The sequence below is a fragment of the Canis lupus genome, chromosome X (genome assembly GCF_003254725.2).
Source record: "Canis lupus dingo isolate Sandy chromosome X, ASM325472v2, whole genome shotgun sequence".
In the NCBI taxonomy this organism is placed as follows: domain Eukaryota; kingdom Metazoa; phylum Chordata; class Mammalia; order Carnivora; family Canidae; genus Canis; species Canis lupus.
This window is the reverse complement of record NC_064281.1, coordinates 27,552,875-27,573,653: the sequence shown is the minus strand read 5'-3', so window position 1 is coordinate 27,573,653 and position 20,779 is coordinate 27,552,875. Positions and strand designations below refer to the sequence as shown.

General features: G+C 36.0%; 1 protein-coding gene across 15 annotated transcripts in view; it reads left to right on the top strand.

The window, feature by feature from the left end:
- The window catches only part of DMD (dystrophin), a 2,170,621-nt gene that overhangs the window by 882,301 nt on the left and 1,267,541 nt on the right, over nucleotides 1–20,779 (top strand). The window lies entirely within an intron of this gene.

Here is a 20,779-nt window from a genome sequence, read left to right as displayed (position 1 = left end):
TTCCCATGTCATACTAAAGAGCTTTAATTCATATATAACAGAGGAGTTTTCATATTTAAAAATTACACCAAAAAATAAATAAATAAATAAATAAATAAAATAAAAAAAATAAAAAAAAAACAAAAAACAAAACAAAAAAAAAAATAAAAAAAAATAAAAATTACACCATGTGTTTTTCTAAATGTTTTCAAACTTGAGAAAATGACATATATTGCTCCCAAATAGTGTTTTGCATATACTTTCCTAAATCAAGAATGGATTACTTGTCAAAAAGAACAAATGGATTATAATGAAGTTTAATTTTGTATCCATTTACTAAATGTGTCTGTAACATTTGAGACAATGTTCTAAGGTTAGGTGGTAAGTCTGAAAATTCCCTCTCCATCAGAACTCATAGACACTGAGTAGTTAAGAAAAAATTCACTGATTTCTTAGTGTGTTCAGAACAGAAAAACAAATGCTATCCTTATAAGATGCCAAAAGTTGTGTTAAAAGTTATCACAGAGGATTAGAGAACACAGAAAAAGGGCACACACCCTTTGTGGTGAACAGAGGAAGGCATCTGGGGTAGCTTTCCTAGAGAAAATTCATTGTGAGCAACATTTTATTTTATTTTTTCTTTAGGATTTAAAAAGTTTTTTCAAGGATCTCTACACCCAACATGGGGCTCAAACTCGCAATGCTGGGATCAAGAGCTGTGTGCTCTACTGACTGAGCTGGCACAGGCAGCCCTGTGAACTAGAGTAGGAGATAGCCAAATGGACAGGTGTAGGAGGGAAGTTCCAGACAGGTAGACCTCCACATGCAAGCAGTTGGAAGTATGAGGCTAGTTATATCTGCATATCTGCAAGCCATTTGGTTTTGCTCGAGTGTAAGGTACAGCTGGCAGAGTGTCTGAAGGTAGACCTGAGTAAATAGGCACCAGCAAGGTTGCTGAGGGAGCTCAATGCTTCTCAGACAGCCTGGTCCATAACTGTAAACCCAGCGAACCATGAGGGTTTATTCATTTTTTTTAAAAAAATTATTTATTATTTATTTTTTTTGAAAGGGTTTAAAATGTAAGAATGAAGGGTCATCTGGGTGGTAGAGTCAATTGAGCATCTGATTCTTGGTTTTGGCTCAGGTTGTGAGATCGAGCCCTGTGTTGGGCTTAGCACTCAGTGTTGAATCTGCTTGAGATTCTCTCTCCCTCTGCCCTTCCTGCTCATTCTCTCTCTCTCTCTCTCTCTCTCTCTCTCTCTCTCTTTCTCTCTCTCTCTCAAATAAATCTTTAAAAAAATGTAAGGGGGAAGGAGAAGAGAGGTGCCAAAATAAGATTATATTACTTCTGCAGTGACTGTGGAGAGTAGGTGGTATGCGCAGGTAGTGAGACCAAGGAAGAAGTGGTATTTTTAGCTCAGTTGAAGACAAGGGCAGTTGTGATAGTACAGTGAAAATAAAAAATCTAGAAGAGCATATAGGTTTCTGATTCAAGTGACTGGATGGCTGTTATTTTTCATAAACAAAATTGAGAAAATAAGAAAAAAAGCAAGTTTGGAGGTGAAAAATCACATGTCACTTTTTATCTCCATTGATCCTGAAGTGCCTGCTTATGTTTGATACCAACCAAAAGCTACCCCTGAGTCAAGGACGTAGGCACTAGTAGTTAATTTGAGAGATAATACCAAGAAGGACGAGTGAGGGAGTGGGGAGAGTGGGGAATGAAAGCTTGGAAGGTTAATAAAGGAAACTTTTATCAGTCAGTTCCCACTGTGAGTGACAGTGCTGGTCCTACTAGGAGCTTTACAGAAATCATGTATAATGCCAGTGTCACAGAGCACACTCAGAATTGTCCCACTGAGCTGATGGAAACTGAAGTGCTTATCCACCCATTTTCCTCTGTTTTTGTTTGAGGATTGCCCTTGGGTGCAGAAAATCCCTCACTTCTGGTCTCTCGAGGGCAATCAAATTAAGAAATGTGGGTACTGGGCAGCCCGGGTGGCTCAGCGGTTTAGTGCGGCCTTCAGCCCAGGGCGTGATCCTGGAGACCTGGGATGGAGTCCTGCGTCAGGCTCCCTGCATGGAGCCTGTTTCTCCCTCTGCCTGTGCCTCTGCCTCTCTCTCTGTCTGTCTCTCTCATTAGTAAATAAATAAAATCTTAAAAAAAAAAGAAATGTGGGTACTTAAGGTGATAGTGTAGCAGTGCTTGCAGAAACTGGCCATCATAGCTTCCGGTGAACTCAGAGCCATTGAGGTTAAGGGGTTATATGGTAGGGTATCAACAAGATCTCCTAAAGTACTTATGGAGTGTGTACCAGGGATGTTCCATAATTCAGTAAAAGAGAGATACACAGCCCTAAAGTTAGAATGATCCAGATTGATTATACAGATGTGGGATTTACTAGGCCAAATGCTAGTTAAAACTTTAACATTTATGACATCATCCAGGTAAATCAAAAGAAAATCAATCCTGGACAGAATTTAGGAATTATACATAAAATCAAGGGTTAGGCAGGGGCACCTGGGTGGCTTAGTCAGTTAAGTGTCTGCCTTTGGCTGAGATCATGATCTCAGGGTCTTGGGATGGAGCCCCACGTCAGGCTTCCTGCTCAGTGCAGAGTCCATTTGTCCCTCTCCCTCTGCTTCTCTCTCTCTCTCTCTTTCTCTCCTCCCTCTCTCATAAATAAATAAATATTTAAAAAAATCAAAATCAAATGTAAAGCAGAAGAGATAGTGTTTATGAAGGAAATAAGAATAAATGGTCACAGGGATCCCTGGGTGGCGCAGCGGTTTGGCGCCTGCCTTTGGCCCAGGGCGCGATCCTGGAGACTCGGGATCGAATCCCACGTCGGGCTCCAGTGCATGGAGCCTGCTTCTCCCTCTGCCTGTGTCTCAGCCTCTCTCCTCTCTCTGTGTGACTATCATAAATAAATAAAAAAATTAAAAAAAAAAAAAAAAAAAGAATAAATGGTCACAGAGGTATAAGGAGACTCAAGTTAAAAGCAGGGTGCTTAGGAGATCTCAGTTTATAAAGAGAAGTCATGAAAAAAATGTCAGATACACTAGAGAGGCCTGGTAAGATGAAGACAGCATTGAAAAAATGGGAGATCATTCATAACATTTCCCAGATCAGTTTTGATGGAGTTCCCTGGAGATAGAGAGAACAGTGCTGGGCATTATTGAAGATACTAGGGAAGAGGAAGGAGGAAAGCAAGTTTGCACTATGCTTCTAAGGAGCTTGGCTGTGTAGAGAAAGAAAGATCCTGAGAGGGATGGTAGCTAGGAGGGTATGTAGGAAACCTTTTGTTATTTAAGTTGGGGGGATGTTTGATCATGTCTGTAAATTGGAAAGAAGTCTAGAGTAGGAGAGCCTACCCGCCCTCAGATCCTGAAGACGAGTAAGTGATGGTGGGGAAGGTCAATGTAGAGGTTACTGAAGGGATCTTCCAAACAATTCTGAATACTGCCACTGTCTTTCCCAAACACTTTAGTCACTCTCTACTCATATCAGTGTGAAGGACTGGAGATGGGAAAGGGGATTCCTAATGGTCTTTTGGCCTCTCACTCTTGTTACACTGTTATCAGAGTAAAAATAGTTACTTGTAGATGGCAACTGATTCCAAGTTCATTTAAGTTTGGATTTTTGTTGTTGTTGTTTGTTCATGAGAGATACAGAGAGAGAGGCAGAGACATAGGCAGAGGGAGAAGCAGGCTCCCCACGGGGAGCCCAATGTGGGACTCAAATCCAGGACCCCAGGATTACAACCCAAGCCAAAGGCAGACGCTCAACCAGTGACCTACCAGGTGCCCCTAAATTTGGATTTTGTTAGGGAATTGGAGTGTGCTCTTATTTATATTAGAATGTTAGTGTCAGGTTAGAAATTGCAGTTAAAGCAAAAAATCAAAAGTCACATTGTAAAACCGACATTGGCTAAACTGTGAAAAGGCCCACATTTCAATCTTTAACAATGTGCAGAGTCTATCTATTCTGTTCTTAGGAACCCATCACTCTCTAACCTGACCTTGGCATCAGCCTCATTTATGTAATATTCTTGCAAACCTTTAGTAACATAAAATCTATTTATGTTCTTATATTGCAAAGTTCTTTGATGTGGAACCAGGCATTTTCCGCAAATAAATAAAAACTCAACTCAAAAACAGACCTTGATTAAACACCTACTCCAATATATCCAAATTGAGTTGTTAAAGCATTGACTATACAATCAGAAGACCTTGGATTGGAATAGCCCCTTGTATTAATCAGGGTTAGACAGGTCACAGAAACTACACGGTGACTTGACCAGGGAAGGTTTAACACAAATAAGTATTAACTATCTGCTAGGAATTAATTTAAGAGAAAATAGAAGAGAACTCAAAAAGAATACCCCAGGGCTGAGGGATAGTACCCAAGGGACTGACTTGGAAAGCAAGGAGCTTTTACCCAAGGCTGGGATTCAAACCTGTTGGGCAAGAATGTGACTCCAGCCCAAGAGGTGGCAAAGAAATGCTGTGAGTTGGCCTCACTAGGGCTAGTACCTAGTCAGAGAGTGGACTGAAGCTTGTGCCAACAGAATCTTGGAGTGGCGTGTTGACAAAATTCATAGGGAAGTAGCCTGTGGGGGATGCTCTTGAATTGCTGGGAAGCCGGATGGTGGGCCTGTTGCACCTGCTAGAAAGCTACCTGTGGCTGGTGCTATTGAACTGAGGGAAACCAGATTGGGCATCAGGAAGCTGCCCATGGGTTTGCCCCCCCAAAATGAACTTGCCACTGGGGCACCCACAGAACTTGGCAGGAGACATGCATAGAGGGTGCTGCTAAAATTTATAGAAGAGTTGGAAATGAAGGAGGTGAGCTCCACCAGGCATCCTACAGGTCAACCCAGAGTGGCAGGTGCAAGAAAGAAGTACAAACACACCTGAAAGGGGAGGACTCTTTACTTCCCCTGCTGTCACTCCAATGCCCAATACTGACAAAGTTTAGCATCATACCAGCTGGCAAAGAGAGTAGCATAAGCAGGTCAGTGTTCAGAGGCAGTAAGTTCGTAACTGGCATGTCCCTCCACAACTCATTGACTCTGTGCCCTTGGATAATATTTTCAAGTTCCCACATCCTCACCTGTGATAATGGCTCCTGTTTCATAGGGATCTCCTGAGCAAAATATAAAATACTGCATAGAAAGTGCTAACTATAGTGCTAAGAGCATAGTACACAGTCAATAAATGATTGGCATTTTATTTTTCCTAGGTTGTGTAGTTTAGTACCTATCCTCAAAGCGGTGTGTACATATTTTTTTTGTGTGTTTGAGTGTCTCTGTGTGCATCCCACTCAGGGCAGGAAAAAGAAACAAATATATATATCCCAATATTAAAAACAAAGAAATGCACACAACTCCATTGTTTAGAGAAGTGCAGAAGACTGAGAAGAGGACTTTTTTTTTGTCATCCTCTAAACCTTAAATTGGAAGGTTTCCACTATTTCAATAGTCAATTAGGCAGAATGTTACAGTAACAATAAATAACTTGAAATAAATAAACTTGAAACTGCTATCAGTCCTGACTGTGCTTATATGAAAGATCTAGCCAATAATAACCTGAGAGTAATTTGGCAATGGGGAAAAAACATATTTGGTGCTTTAGAACTTTGATAAAAGCCATATATGTAGGAGATAATATCTTTCTCACATTCCACGGTGCTAGTCTTTAGGGATCTGGTGTGGCTTTAAAGATATGATGTTGAGGTAAAAGGATGGTTAGTAACAGACTTTTCCTATTTCTCAGGGTACTTTCTGGATTCTTTGATCATTTACAAACTACTAGGTAACAGAACAACATCTAATAATTTGTTAGCTAAATTAATCATTTGGGTGTACCCATTGGATTTTTAGTTGAGAAGACTGATGTTTTGATGCAGTGTAGAGGGAGCCTTGGGATAAATTATCTAAGGGGCTGAGGAAATAAAATGATTACAGTAACCATTTTTAAATTGATTTATTTTCCAAAACGTCCATTGTGCATTACATTGTTATTGTGAAAAATTCTAAAGTTGTTTCAAACCGTAATTTCTTTGATTTTTTAAATAATACATTTATTTTTTATTGGTGTTCAATTTGCCAACATACAGAATAACACCCAGTGCTCATCCCATCAAGTGTCCCCCTCAGTGTCTGACACCCAGTCACCCCACCCCCCGCCCTCCTCCCCTTCCACCACCCCTAGTTCATTTCCCAGAGTTAGGAGTCTTCATGTTCTGTCTCCCTTTCTGATATTTCCCACACGTTTCTTCTCCCTTCCCTTCTATTCCCTTTCACTATTATTTATATTCCCCAAATGAATGAGGCCATATAATGTTTGTCCTTCTACGATTGACTTAGTTCACTCAGCATAATACCCTCCAGTTCCATCCACGTCGAAGCAAATGGTGGGTATTTGTTGTTTCTAATGGCTGAGTAATATTCCATTGTATACGTAAACCACATCTTCTTTATCCATTCATCTTTCAGTGGACACCGAGGCTCCTTCCACAGTTTGGCTATTGTGGACATTGCTGCTAGAAACATCGGGGTGCAGGTGTCCCGGCGTTTCATTGCACCTGAATCTTTGGGGTAAATCCCCAGCAGTGCAATTGCTGGGTCATAGGGCAGATCTATTTTTAACTCTTTGAGGAACCTCCACACAGTTTTCCAGAGTGGCTGCACCATTTCACATTCCCACCAACAGTGTAAGAGGGTTCCCTTTTCTCCGCATCCTCTCCAACATTTATGGTTTCCTGCCTTGTTAATTTTCCCCATTCTCACTGGTGTGAGGTGGTATCTCTTTGTGGTTTTGATTTGTATTTCCCTGATGGCAAGTGATGCGGAGCATTTTCTCATGTGCGTGTTGGCCATGTCTATGTCTTCCTCTGTGAGATTTCTTTTCCTGTCTTTTGCCCATTTCATGGTTGGATTGTTTGTTTCTTTGATGTTGAGTTTAATAAGTTCTTTATAGATCTTGGACACTAGCCCTTTATCTGATTCGTCATTTGCAAATATCTTCTGTATATCTTCCATTCTGTAGGTTGTCTTTGAGTTTTGTTGACTGTATCCTTTGCTGTGCAAAAGCTTCTTATCTTGATGAAGTCCCAATAGTTCATTTTTGCTTTTGTTTCTTTTGCCTTCGTGGATGTATCTTGCAAGAAGTTACTGTGGCCGAGTTCAAAAAGGGTGTTGCCTGTGTTCTCCTCTAGGATTTTGATGGCCAGCATCACCTTAATTCCAAAACCAGACAAAGACCCCACCAAAAAGGAGAATTATAGACCAATATCCCTGATGAACGTGGATGCAAAAATTCTCAACAAGATACTAGCCAATAGGATCCAACAGTACATTAAGAAAATTATTCACCATGACCAAGTAGGATTTATTCCCGGGACACAAGGCTGGTTCAACACTCGTAAAACAATCAATGTGATTCATCATATCAGCAAGAGAAAAACCAAGAACCATATGATCCTCTCATTAGATGCAGAGAAAGCATTTGACAAAATACAGCATCCATTCCTGATCAAAACTCTTCAGAGTGTAGGGATAGAGGGAACATTGTTAAGCATCTTAAAAGCCATCTACGAAAAACCCACAGCAAATATAATTCTCAATGGGGAATCACTGGGAGCCTTTCCCCTAAGATCCTTGATTTTTTTTGTTGTTGTTGTTGGCTAAAGAAAAACAGTTTTTTCATTAATAAACAAAGTGCCCTTTCACTTAAAGATGAGCCTTAGCCCATTTTTTCTCAATTAAATGCCTATGTCAGAGGTTTGTGGGTTTTTTTTTTTATTACCCACCTAATGTTTCTTATATCTGCAATTATGCAGAGCAAAGGTAACATTCAGTTGCCTGATAAATCAATCAAATAGCCAGAGTTTTTATTGCCTATGAACATTTAAAAGAAATATGCCAGATCCCATTCCTAATTTCAGAGTGTGAGTTTTCATTCAGTTATGTAATAAGTTATTTCCATTCCTTGAAAAGGCGTCGTTCCCTCTTCATAATCATGTGGCACTTTATTTTTTACTCATAGTAATTATTTGGGAGATGGTGAGCAAACCAGGAAACAGCTCCAAAAATCACACCAAATCATCTGACTTTTACAACTTATTCCAGACTAACCAGGCTACTGAAGATTTGTTAGTGATATAGCAAAACACACAATAATAGCACTAATGGTCTAATGGTTCCAAAAGCCCAGTCACTGCTCTAAGTGTTCAGCATGCAGTTTTTCATTTTGTTGTCACAATAGCCCTGTGTTTTAAGATCTTTCACAGTCTGTTTTACAAAAATGCAAAGGGTACCAAAGGCCACAGAGATAGTAAGCATCTATTAAGCATTCAGATTCAAGTCCCCTTGCACTTGAGCCTGGGTGCATGACCATTTGACCACAGTACTTCCAATCTCACTGATCTTTTCCTTATATTAACAATAAAAGCTGCCTGGTAAGAAGTGAATATTGCAATTTTCTGGTTTCCCAATTTCTAAGGAAAGCTTTCAGCATGAGCTTAAAAGTATTAGGGATGGCTTTTAAAAATCATCTTAGAGTCTTAAATATTAAAATCACACATTTAGAAGTCCAAAGTCTTCACCAGTTCTCTTGATTAGTGATTATTTCATCCTTCTTGTAAATTATTAACACCCCAACTTCTGTCCTTTTCAAAGGCATCTGTAAATTCTTTCACCTGACATTAAATAACAGAGTAAAAGAGGCAAAATCTGAACTAGTTAATTGTGCTTTCATAGTGACTTTAATGATAGGCAGCTTGAGGGACCAATTAATTCTTCTAGGTAATTATGACTTTGAATTGTTCACTCAGTGTCACATCTACCTGGGCACAGATAGACCAGAATAGACAAATATTCATTTAAAAAGAACTGTAAAGCAGTCCAGGAAAATAAGTGACAGTATAGCAGTCACAAGGTCAAAGTTTTATCAGAAAACCATTTGTCTAACAAAAGTATATGCTTTATGATTTTTTCAGTATGTTTACTTCTTAGAAAATATCACCCTATGATAATAGTAATAGCTAATATTTATGGAGTACATTTTTACGTTGTTCCTTGTGCTAAGCAATGATAAACAGTATAAAACTTAATCCCCTGCATTAGTTTTATGAGGTAGATTTGGTGAGCTTACTTCACAGATGTTGAAATGAAGCAAACTTCCATTTCCATGGATGAGACTGACTAAGTATCCTAAAATGCCTTCTGCAAAACATCAAGATGCTGGGAATTTTCCAATCAATATACTTTTAAATGTTTTTTTTTTTCCTCTTACAAGGAAGGGTGAGTTAGCCTTTATAGGTCAGGACCAAAAAAATAAAAGAAAATAATGGAGGGGATGAAATGGAAGCCATTTAAGTAATGCAACTATCAGGACTGACCATCATCGCATTACCCTATTGTTAAAAACTAATAGTAGCAACCCATATTCTTAGCAAATTAGGCCAAAATTCTCTTTGTTTGAAGAGAAAGCTGAGTTTCAGGCTCAAGCTGAATTGGGGAGCTGAACAGAGATTCTGTACAAACCTACTTAAAGTTGCTCAATAAATATTAGCTATTACATCTTCAGTGAAATGATGGGTGGGAGTATTCTGTCTTTCTGTAGAAGGTACCAATATAAAACTAGATCTGTTTCCCTTCCCACTGAGTGTAAAAGTAATAGTAAAAATAATCATATTCATTTCATCTGAAAATTTGTAATGATAAGCCTATTACTTGAGTGTATATTATCAGTAAGGGTCAAGGAATCCCCAAGACAAGAGATTAAGGTAAAGTGGCTCTAGGTTGTTAGCAGCCTAACATGGTCAGAAGCAAATCCAAATCCTTTACAAGGAAAAATACCCTTAGTATTCTCACAGATGAAATTTTTTTTTAAATTTTTATTTATTTATGATAGTCACAGAGAGAGAGAGAGAGAGAGAGAGAGAGAGAGAGAGGCAGAGAGAGAAGCAGGCTCCATGCACCGGGAGCCCAACTTGGGATTCGATCCCGGGTCTCCAGGATCGCGACCTGGGCCAAAGGCAGGTGCTAAACCGCTGTGCCACCCAGGGATCCCTCACAGATGAAATTTAGTGAAATTTCAGCTCACAATAAAATAACCCACAAGATAATAAGTGAGACAGATCTCCTATGAAGGAATGAAACCTAGACTGACATTAGACGTTTTTTATTGAGGAATAATTGGCATAAGACATTATATAAGCTTCAGGTATACAACATAATGATTTGATATTGTATACACTGTGATCAGCACAAGTCTAGTTACCATCACTACCGTACAAAGTTACATTTTTTTCTTGTGATGCAAACTTTTAAAATTTACTCTGTTAAAACCTTTCAAATACATACTACGCTATTATTGACTATAGTTAACATGTATATTACATCCGCATGACTTATTTATTTTATAACTGTAAGTCTGTACCTCTTGACTCCCTTTACCCATTTTGCTCACTCCCAACTCCCCTCCCCTCTGGCAACCCCTATTATGTTCTATGTATTTGTTTCCTTTCGTTCTGCTTCATTTTGTTGTTGTTGTTGTTGTTGTTGTTGTGCGTGTATGTTTTTTAGATTCTACATGTAAGTGAAATCATGGTATTTGTCTTCCTCTGACTCACATCACTTAGCAGTATATACTCTAGCTCCATTTATGTCATTGCAAACGGCAATATTTCATTCTTTTTTATGGCTGAGTAGTATTCCATTATATATAATATAATGTATATCACATTACATATCACATTTGTTTATGAGATATATCACATTTTCTTTATCTATTTTTCCATCAATGGACATTATTTCCATATCTTGGCTGTTGTAAATAATGTTGCAATGAACACAGAGGTGCATATATCTTTTGGAATTTGTGTTTTCATTTTCTTTGGATAAGTACCTAGAAGTGGATTTGCTGAATCATATGGTACTTCCATTTTTAAGTTTTTGAGGAAACTGCATGCTGTTTTCCATACTGGTCGTACCAATTTACTTTTCCACCAGTGGTGCACAAGGGCTTCCTCACCAACACTTGTTACTTCTTGCTTTTTTGATAATAGCCATTCTAAGCAGTATCAGGTGATATCTCATTGTGGTTTTGATTTGTGTTTCCCTTTGATTAGTGATGTTGAATGTCTTTACATGTGACTGTTAGCTGCCTGTATATCTTCTTTGGAAAAAGGTCTATATGGATTTTCTGTCCCTTTTTTATTCAGATTTTTTTTGGCAATTCTGTATGAGTTATTTATATATTTTGGATATTAACTCCTTATCAGATATATGATTTGCAAATATATTCCCTCATTCAGTAGGTTGTTTTTCATTATGTTGTTAATTTGTTTTGCTGTGTAGAAGCTTTTTGATTTGATGTAGTCCCACTTATTTATTTTAGCTTCTGGTGCCTTTGCTTTTGAAGTCAAATGCAAAAAAAAATCATCACCAAGATATCAAGGAGCTTAGCATTTGTTTTCTTCTAAGAGTTTTATGATTTGTGTCTTACAATCAATTCTAATTCATTTTAAGCTAATTTTTCTGTGTGGTGTAAGATCGAATCCACTCTCTTTCTCCTCCTCTTCCTCCTCCTCCTCTTTCTTCCTCTTCTTCTTCTTCCACTTCTCCTCCTCCTCCTTCTTCTTCTTGCCTATGGCTGTCCAGTTTTCATAACACTATTTCTTGAAAAGAGTGTCCTTTCCCCATTGTTTATTCTTGACTCCTTTGTTATAAGTTAATTGATCATATATGTGTGAGTGAGTTTATTTTTGGACTCTCTATGCTGTTCTATTGATCTTATGTCTGTTTTTATGCCAAAACCATACTATTTTGATTATTATAATTTTGTAATATAGTGTGAAATTGGGGAGTGTGATGCCTTCAGCTTTGTTCTTTCTCCATAGGGCTTTAGCTATTTGGGATCTCTTGTGGATCCATACAAATTTTAGGATTGTTTGTTCTAGTTCTGTGAAAAATGCCATTGGAATTTAGATGAAGATTGCACTGAATCTGTAGATTGCTTTGGGCAATATGGACATTTTAACAGTATTAATTCTTCCCATCCATGAGCATGGACTATCTTTCATTTGTCTTCTTCAGTTTTTTCATCAATGTTGGACAGTTTTCAGAATATAGCTCTTTTACCTCCTTGGTTAAATTTATTCCTAAGTATTTTACCTTTATTTGATATAATTGTAAATGAGATTGTTTTATTCTTTTTTTTGATAATTTGTTATTACTGTATAGAAATGCAGCATATTTATATGTATTGATTTTGTATCTAGAAACTTTACTGAATTCATTTTTAGTTCTGACAGTTTTTTTTGGTGGTGTTTCTAGGGTTTTTTTATATATAATATCATCTAATTTGCAAATAGTGATTTTTTTTTATTTCTTCCTTCCAGCTTAGATGATTTTTATTTCCTGTTCTTGCCTAATTTCTTGGATCTGGATAAAATTTCAAATACTATATTGAGTAAAAGTGGCAAGAGAGGGGATCCTTGCCTTGTTCCTGATCTTAGAGAAAAAGCTGTCAGCTTTTTGTTGGGAAAAGCTGAGCCCTTTTTACGAGTGTGATGTTAACTGTGGGCTTGTTATATATGGCCTTTATTATGTTGAGGTATGTTCCTTCTATATACACTTTGTTGAGAGTTTTAATCAGGAATGGAAGTTGAATTCTGCCAAACAATTTTGCATATATTAAGGTGATTATATAATTTTTATCCTTCATTTTGTTAGTGTGGTATATCACATTGATTTATGAATGTTGATCCATACTTGCATCCCTGGAATAAATCCCAATTGATCATGGTGTATAATCCTTTTAATGTATTGTTGAATGCAGTTTCCTAATATTTTATTGAAGATTTTTGAATCTATGTTCATCAGGGATTTTGGCCTATAATATTTTTGTGGTATTCTTATCAGATTTACTTTCAAGGTAAACCTGGCCTTATAAAATGTGTTTGGAAGTACTCCCTCCTCTTCAATCTTTTGAAAGAGTGGGATAAGCTTAAGTATTAAATCTTTGAATGTTTGATTTGCCAGTGAAGCTATCTGGTCCTGGACTTTTGTGGCAGGAGGTTTTTCATTACTGACTCAATTATCTTACTAATAATCAGTCTATTTGGATTCTCTATTTCTTTATGGTTCAGTATTAGATGATTGCGTGTTTCTAGGAATTTATCCATTCTTCTAGTTTGTCCAATGTGTTGACGTATAATTGTTCATAGAATTTTCTTATGATTCTTTGTATTTCTGTAGTGTCAATTGTAACTTTTCCCCTTTCATTTCTTATTTTACTTATTTGAGCCTTCTCACTTTTCTTAGTGAGTCTAGCTAACTGATTGTCAGTTTTGTCTATTTTTTTTTCAAAGAATCAGATCTTAGGTTCATTGATTTTTTTTCTTTTGTCTTTGTACTCTCTATTTAATTTGTTTCCAATCTAATATTTACAATTTCCTTCTTTCTGCTAATTTTGGGCTTTGCTTGTTCTTCTATTTCTAGTTCTTTGTGATGTAAAGTTAAATTGTTTATTGAGATATTTCTTGTTTCATGAGGTATGCCTGTATCACTATGAACTTCCCTCTTAGAATTAGAATTGCTTTTACTTCCTCTCATAGATTTGGTATGTTGTTTTTCTATTTTCACTTGTCTCAGGTATTACTTGATTTCTTCATTGACCCACTGGTTGTTGACTAGTATATTGTTTCCATATACTTGTAATTTTTCCATTTTTTCATCTTATAATTGATGTCTAGTTTCACACTGTTGTGGTTGGAAAAGATGCTTGATATAATTTCAGTCTTCTTAAATTTATTGATTCTTGTTTTGTGGCCTAATGATTTTTCCTAGGGAATGTTCCATGTGTACTGGAGAAGAATGTGTATATTCTATTGCATTTGGGTAGAATGCTCTTTATGTGTGTGTGTATATATGTATATATATATATATATGTGTGTTAAATATATATACATATACATATACATGTATATATATTATATATGTGTGTATATATATACTTATATACATGAATATTCAATATATATATATATTGAATATATTAAATCCATCTGATATAATGTGTGGTTTGAGGCTGATGTTTCCTTATTGATTTTCTGTCTGGATGATCTATCCATTGTTGTAAGTGGGGTATTAAAGTCTTCTATTACTGCATTGCTGTCAATTTACTTCTTTTAGATTTGTTAATATTTTCTCCATATATTTAGATGCTCTTATGTTGGGTGCATAAATGCGTACAAATAATCATATTATGTTATTGGATTGACCCTTTTCTAATTATGTAATGCCCTTCTTTGTCTCTTTTTACAGTCTTTGTTTTGTCTGATAAAAGTATAACTGCATCAGTTTTCTTTTGGTTTTCATTTACACGAAACACCTTTCTCTGTCCTTTTACTTTCCATCTGTGTGTATCTTTAGATCCAAAGTGAGTCATGTACATAATAGGTGAGTCTTGTTTTGTTTTGTTTTGTTTCTTTCCACTCCATTCCATATCTTTTGACTTGAGGTTTCAATAATTATTGTAATTTGCTAATTATATATTGTAGGTATTGATATTTAGTAATTATAATTTGGTAATTATATAGGTATAATAGCCTATATCTGCATGTACATATTTCTGTGTGTGTGTGTATTTTATGTTGATAGAAACTTAAGTTTGAACACATTCTAAAACTCTACATTTTTACTCCCCCCATGTTTTATGTTTTTTATTTCACATTTTCCATCTTTGTATTTTGTGTATCCTTTAACTAATTATTATAGTTATTTTTGTTTCTTTTATCTATTAATCACTATACTAGCTCTTTAAATGATTAACCCACTACCTTGACTACATGTTTACCTTTACCAGTGAGATTTATATGTTTCCTGTTACTAATTAGTACGTATTCTTTTAACATTTCTTATAAGGCCAGTTTGATGATGATGAATTTCTTTGGATTTTGCTTGTCTGAAAAACTCTATCTCTTCTTCAGTTCTTTTTGTTTTTTAATTTTTTTTATTTATTTATGATAGAGAGAGAGAGAGAGAGAGAGAGAGAGAGGCAGAGACACAGGCAGAGGGAGAAACAGGCTCCATGCACCGGGAGCCCGATGTGGGATTCGATCCCGGGTCTCCAGGATCGCGCCCTGGGCCAAAGGCAGGTGCCAAACCACCGCGCCACCCAGGGATCCCAAACTTCACATTCTTAGATTTGAGTTCCTATCAAACCTACCCAACTCAGTTTTGACAAGTTTATTCTTGCCAGCTTATTCTTCAAAATTTTCAGGCCGAAACCTTAAAGTAATCTTTGGTACTCTTCTCTTTGTTTACCAACCTCTCTCCTAACAGATTTGAATGATAGTCTTAGCAGATCTACATGTGGTCTGGCAGGAAATAAGAGGTACATCAGCCATCCATATTTTGCTTTGTGAACCAGTTTTTTTTTTTTTAACTTCAGTTACATGCAGTCCACTTTTAGACCTCTTTATACTGGTGGATACTTAAGAAAAAAATAAAGTGCAGTGGCCTCTCCCTATAAATAGATTGTCACCTTGAAGCGATGTTAAAACTACTCTCCTTATAATTACGAGGCTAAATGTAAAAAAAAAAAAAAAGCTGTCTCTTCATCTGTTTACTGCTGAAATGTGAGTCTATTTTTTAGCAATAAATATTAATATAATGAGAATAGGTATGTATATAAAATAACTGATCAGGTTACTCTTAGATATGAGAGTCTGGATGTATCCAATTTAATGAGAAGTATATAAACAAAATTAACCATATTTAAAGATTGAAATCATAGACTACCGAAGTTTCTCTAAAATGATAGCAAACTGAGAATCAGCCAGGTTATAATATTTAACTTGCCTCTTGTTATATAAAACACTTAAAATAATTTTTACCTCTCTTCTTCCTAAGTAGTCCATAAACTACAGAACCTAATACTTTAGTTTTTTCTTCCAAGCTTTTATTTAAATTTCAGTTAGCTAACATACAGTGTGATATTCATTTCAGGTGTAGAATTTCACTGTATGTAAGTGATTCAACATTTACCCATTACCCATTTAATATCTTCAGAAGTGGTCTCTACTAGCTGGATTTATTTGTTCAACAACCGTTCAGTCCTTCAGTTCTTAATTATAGCTGCCTTGATCAGTTCCTGGAAGGTCAACTGTGGGGTTAAATTGTGGTAAAAGAGGAAATGGTCAGTGGTAAAGTGGAGGTAGGAAATGTAAATTATTCTTCAGGATGTAAAAATGGTGACTATGTAACAGGGTAGAGGTGGTAGCTAATACTGTGGCACTCATTTTGTGATTTATAAATGTATTAAACTAACACTTTGTACATTTTAAATTTACACAATGTTATGTGCCAGTTATATCTCAGTAAAGCTGGGGATGAAAGAATTAGCGTGTCTTTGAAAATGAAAAAAAAAAGATGTTTGGTGAGGGAAATATGAGGAGGGCCCGTAACTTAAGTTGAGTTATAGAACAGACAAGATATTTTATTTACTTCCAGAACAGTGAAAATTTAAACATGTTTGTAATGTGAGGAAAAATCCAGTAAAGATACATACTTTTTTAATTTTTTTTTATTTATTTATGATAGTCACACACACACACAGAGAGAGAGAGAGAGAGAGAGAGAGAGAGATAGAGAGAGGGAGAGGCAGAGACACAGGCAGAGGGAGAAGCAGGCTCCATGCAGGGAGCCCAACATGAGATTCGATCCCGGGTCTCCAGGATCGCGCCCTGGGCCAAAGGCAGGCGCTAAACCGCTGCACCACCCAGGGATCCCAAGATACATACTTAACATGTAGAAGCAAGGTCTTATAGGAGAGGGTATATGAGCAAAAATGGAATGATGGACTTTGAAAATGGAAGAGAGTGAATTGAGTTAATACAAAGATATTTTGAAGTGAAGAGTAGTAAGGCTGAGAAAGTTTACTCATGAAAGTCTCCATACCTCAGAGGGAACTACATCTTTTATATGTTGTATAGTGGTGGTGGTATGAAGAAGTAAGGATGGGAGAATAGAAAACTGGTACCTCTGAAGAACTGAAGGGAAAGTATTTGCAATAAGAGATCTTCTGTTGTAAGATCAATTTAAATGGAAATGAAAAAAAATTAAATGGAAATGTTAGCAAATGATATTGTAGACAAAGTAGTACTCAGCAAAATGGTTTGTAGTATAAAGTTATATAAATTTCTTCCACAGTTTTCTGCAAAGTAAAACTTTCATTCACAACTACACACATATGGACACATGGACAATCCAAATGAAAGGTATTTTAATTTCCGTTGTCTTCAGGCAGTATCTCCAGGATGAATGTATATCCTGAAGCAAATCAGAGACTGGGATTTGGAATCTTATTTTCAATTATATTCATATTTCAGAGCCTTTCCTTTGGTACTCGTTTTCCCTCCACTAGTATGTCACTGTGTCCTGGTGCCTCCAATTTGAATTTTATGCTTTTTTAAAATTTATTTCTCTATCCTATCCAATTTAGCTTGGTTTCTTATTTCAATATTATAGCTATTGGCCACTGTCCCCAACTTATTGTAATTAGGATCAACTGCTTAATTTGTGGGATCCAGCACAGGAATAAAATGCAGACTTCTTGTTCTAAAATTAAGAAATTCAAGATAGTGACAGCAGTCATGAAAGCAAACACAAGACTTCTACACATGGAGTAGTGCATGATTGCACAGGTCAGTATGACCATGATGCCACTCCTGGTTGTCATTTTATATGTCTGGTTAATTTTATACCTAAATTGCTTTTAAAATCTTCCAGAAGTTAGAGAATTAGATGCATTTCTATGGAACAACATTGTTTAAAAATATCTCACTAGGGATGATTAACCAATAATAAATATCTTAGTACTTTGAAAGGTGGAATTTAAAAGAAATTAATTCTTTGCATGTTAATAATGGATATAACTTCTAGGATTACATTTTTTCATGTTTTAATTTTTGTGCTTTCTTTCCTTACAATAGTAGAAAGGATTTTGGATATCTTGATTCTTGACTCTTTTAGGGTGAAGGCTCTGTGATAAAACTATTATTTTTTTTAAAATGCACTGTTAGCAGAATGTTACACTAAACATCTGTGTTCAAGGTGACTTCATTTTTTAGCTGAGTAGTAGACTATGCAAGTTGTTCTGGTAATAGTTTTAATTGAATAATTGGACAAGAGTGATTATGTTTTAAGGGGGAAAAAGCCCACCTGTATAATATTTATACATAGCTAATAAACCCTATAGCCCAGTCCTCATTAATGTAAGAAAAATAGACAAGACAGTATATCCTTTTTTATTTTTTAATTAGAAAATAAATTTTCATTCTCTATTTGCTACATCTTTTATTATCTGTAAAAGGTATCTTCTTTTACCTTCCATCAATTATGTGAGTTACCTTGATTCTTGATTTTTTTTTTTGATTCTTGATTTTAATAATATTTTAGCATGCATGTTGTGTTTTGAATTTAATCACCCTGTATTTTATAAACACAGGAACTGAAATATTACATAACCTTCATAAGAATGAAGGTTGATGAAAATATGTTTCATTCTTATTTGAATCACTATGAATCATGGAGATGTATTTGTTTTTGTAAGTAGTAATTCCATCATTATCTTTAAATATAATTTACCTTACTTCAATATATAGTATTTTCTTGGCCATTTGCATTGACATTTCTGAAATTTTTTGTAAGATAGTAAACTTTTCTTGTCTGTATGTATCCAATTGTAATATATTAGCTTTTTTAATCCAGAGACAAAGGGACACATCAACACAAATATACATATTTATGCTTGCATATACATTTATACACCTATATCTGTGTATTTATATTCTGTATATGTATACATGGATGTGTGCATGTATATATGTATACACGCATATACATGCCTTCTATTTTACTACCTAATTAATATTTATTATATAATATATATAATCATTATCTTTAATATATTATTATATACTTCCTGTAGGTGAATTGCTTTTGCTTTGGGAGAGCATTAAAATATTTATTAATGGTATGAACATATACATAAAGGATATATCTCACCCTTAAATTTCTTATAATTTGGTACTTAAACTCCTTCCTTTAAAGTTGGAATAGCAAAAAAAGGAGTTAATGTATGAATGAAGAACATCTGGGGCACCTGGGTAGCTCAGTTGGTTGAGCATCCAACTCTTGATTTCCACTCAGGTCTAATCTCTGAGTTGTGAGATGGAGCCCCATGTCTTGCTCCCTGCTCAGCAGGGAGTATGCTTTTCTCTCTCCCTCTCTCTCTCCCTCTCCCTCTGCCCTTCTGCCAGTCTTTCGTGCTCTCTCTCTGTCTCTCTCTAAAATAAATAAATAAATCTTTAAAAAAATTTGGATGTTAAAGCCTAAAAATCAGTTAATTACAAAAATTAGATGGGTGTGGATTGGTAAATTAGCATTTTAAGAATGAATTTTTGAATAGAGGCTTTTCTTTTTAATTTTATTATCCATGTACATTTTCATAAAAACTCCTGGTGTTTTTCTGTTTGTTTTAATGACACCTGCATATAGCTTTTACTTATGACCCTTTATAAATTACAAGTAACATTTAATTCCTATAACATAAAATATTGTTCTCAAAGTATATGTCCATCTAGCTCATCTGTCTTCCTTTTCCCACACTACCCTCTTTTAAAATTATTTTCTTTTCAAGCCACTTCATAGATTTTATGGGTTGAGTGATCAAAACTGTTCTTTAATATTCAAGCAAGCCTGCCCTGAAATTACTTGTCCATGTTTTTTCAAAAAAGAAGGAAATGAGAGAGGGACATTCAAGAACATTTTTTTTTTTTTTTTACAATGTATTCTAGTATCTCAGGGCAATTCATGTATGGAACGAGGAACAAAAATATTTTCAAGTTCATTAAGCTGTTTTATAAGTCCAAGAATGTAAATACTCATTCAACAGTTTCCTTCCAAGTTCCCCCCAAAATTGGAGAGTTGTTTACTGCCTGTACCTTACCAAGTTGCCTGTCTTCTGATCTGCATTGAGACATGGCTAATTCTCTTGTTCTTTTTTATTGGGAGCCTAGTTAATTGCATTTAACTGTAATTATGTCTTATTTATGGCATCTTTTCTTTCAAATCTCACTCTCGATAATTCATTGCAAATTCGGCAAGTCATCAAAATCACACAGATGTAGGAACTTTACATCCTACTCAGATGTAGGAAATTTAATCTATATGTACACCTTCTCAACTCCCTTTGATTTTCTAATTCAGTAGAATTTAATTGAGACCAGGAATAGTGTTTTGAAAATTCCCTCTACAATCTGACGACTATTTAGGTTTGAGAACTCTGGGCTTGACCTTTACTTGAGCATGAATTATTTAGGGCAATCTCCTTGCTAAGGTGCCCTATGTCTGAGATTAATTCCTAGTGTGGATCATTAACTTTTTCGGGTCCATTCAATGCTCATTGGAGCTGATTATCTCTTTATTCCAGAGGTGAAGCTCGTTTTCAATTCCTTTTTTTAATTTTTAAGATGTTATTTATTTATTCATGAGAGATACAGAGAGAGAGAGAGAGACATAGGCAGAGGGAGAAGCATGCTCGCCATGGGGAGCCTGATGTGGGACTCGATCCCACTACTCCAGGATCACGACCTGAGTGAAGGCAGATGCTCAACCACTGAGCTATCCAGGTATCCCTCATTTTCAACTCCTGAAGAATGAAACCAAGAAGGGGGGAAAAGGAGCACCTGGGTGGTTCAGTCAGTTAAGTGTCTGCCTTT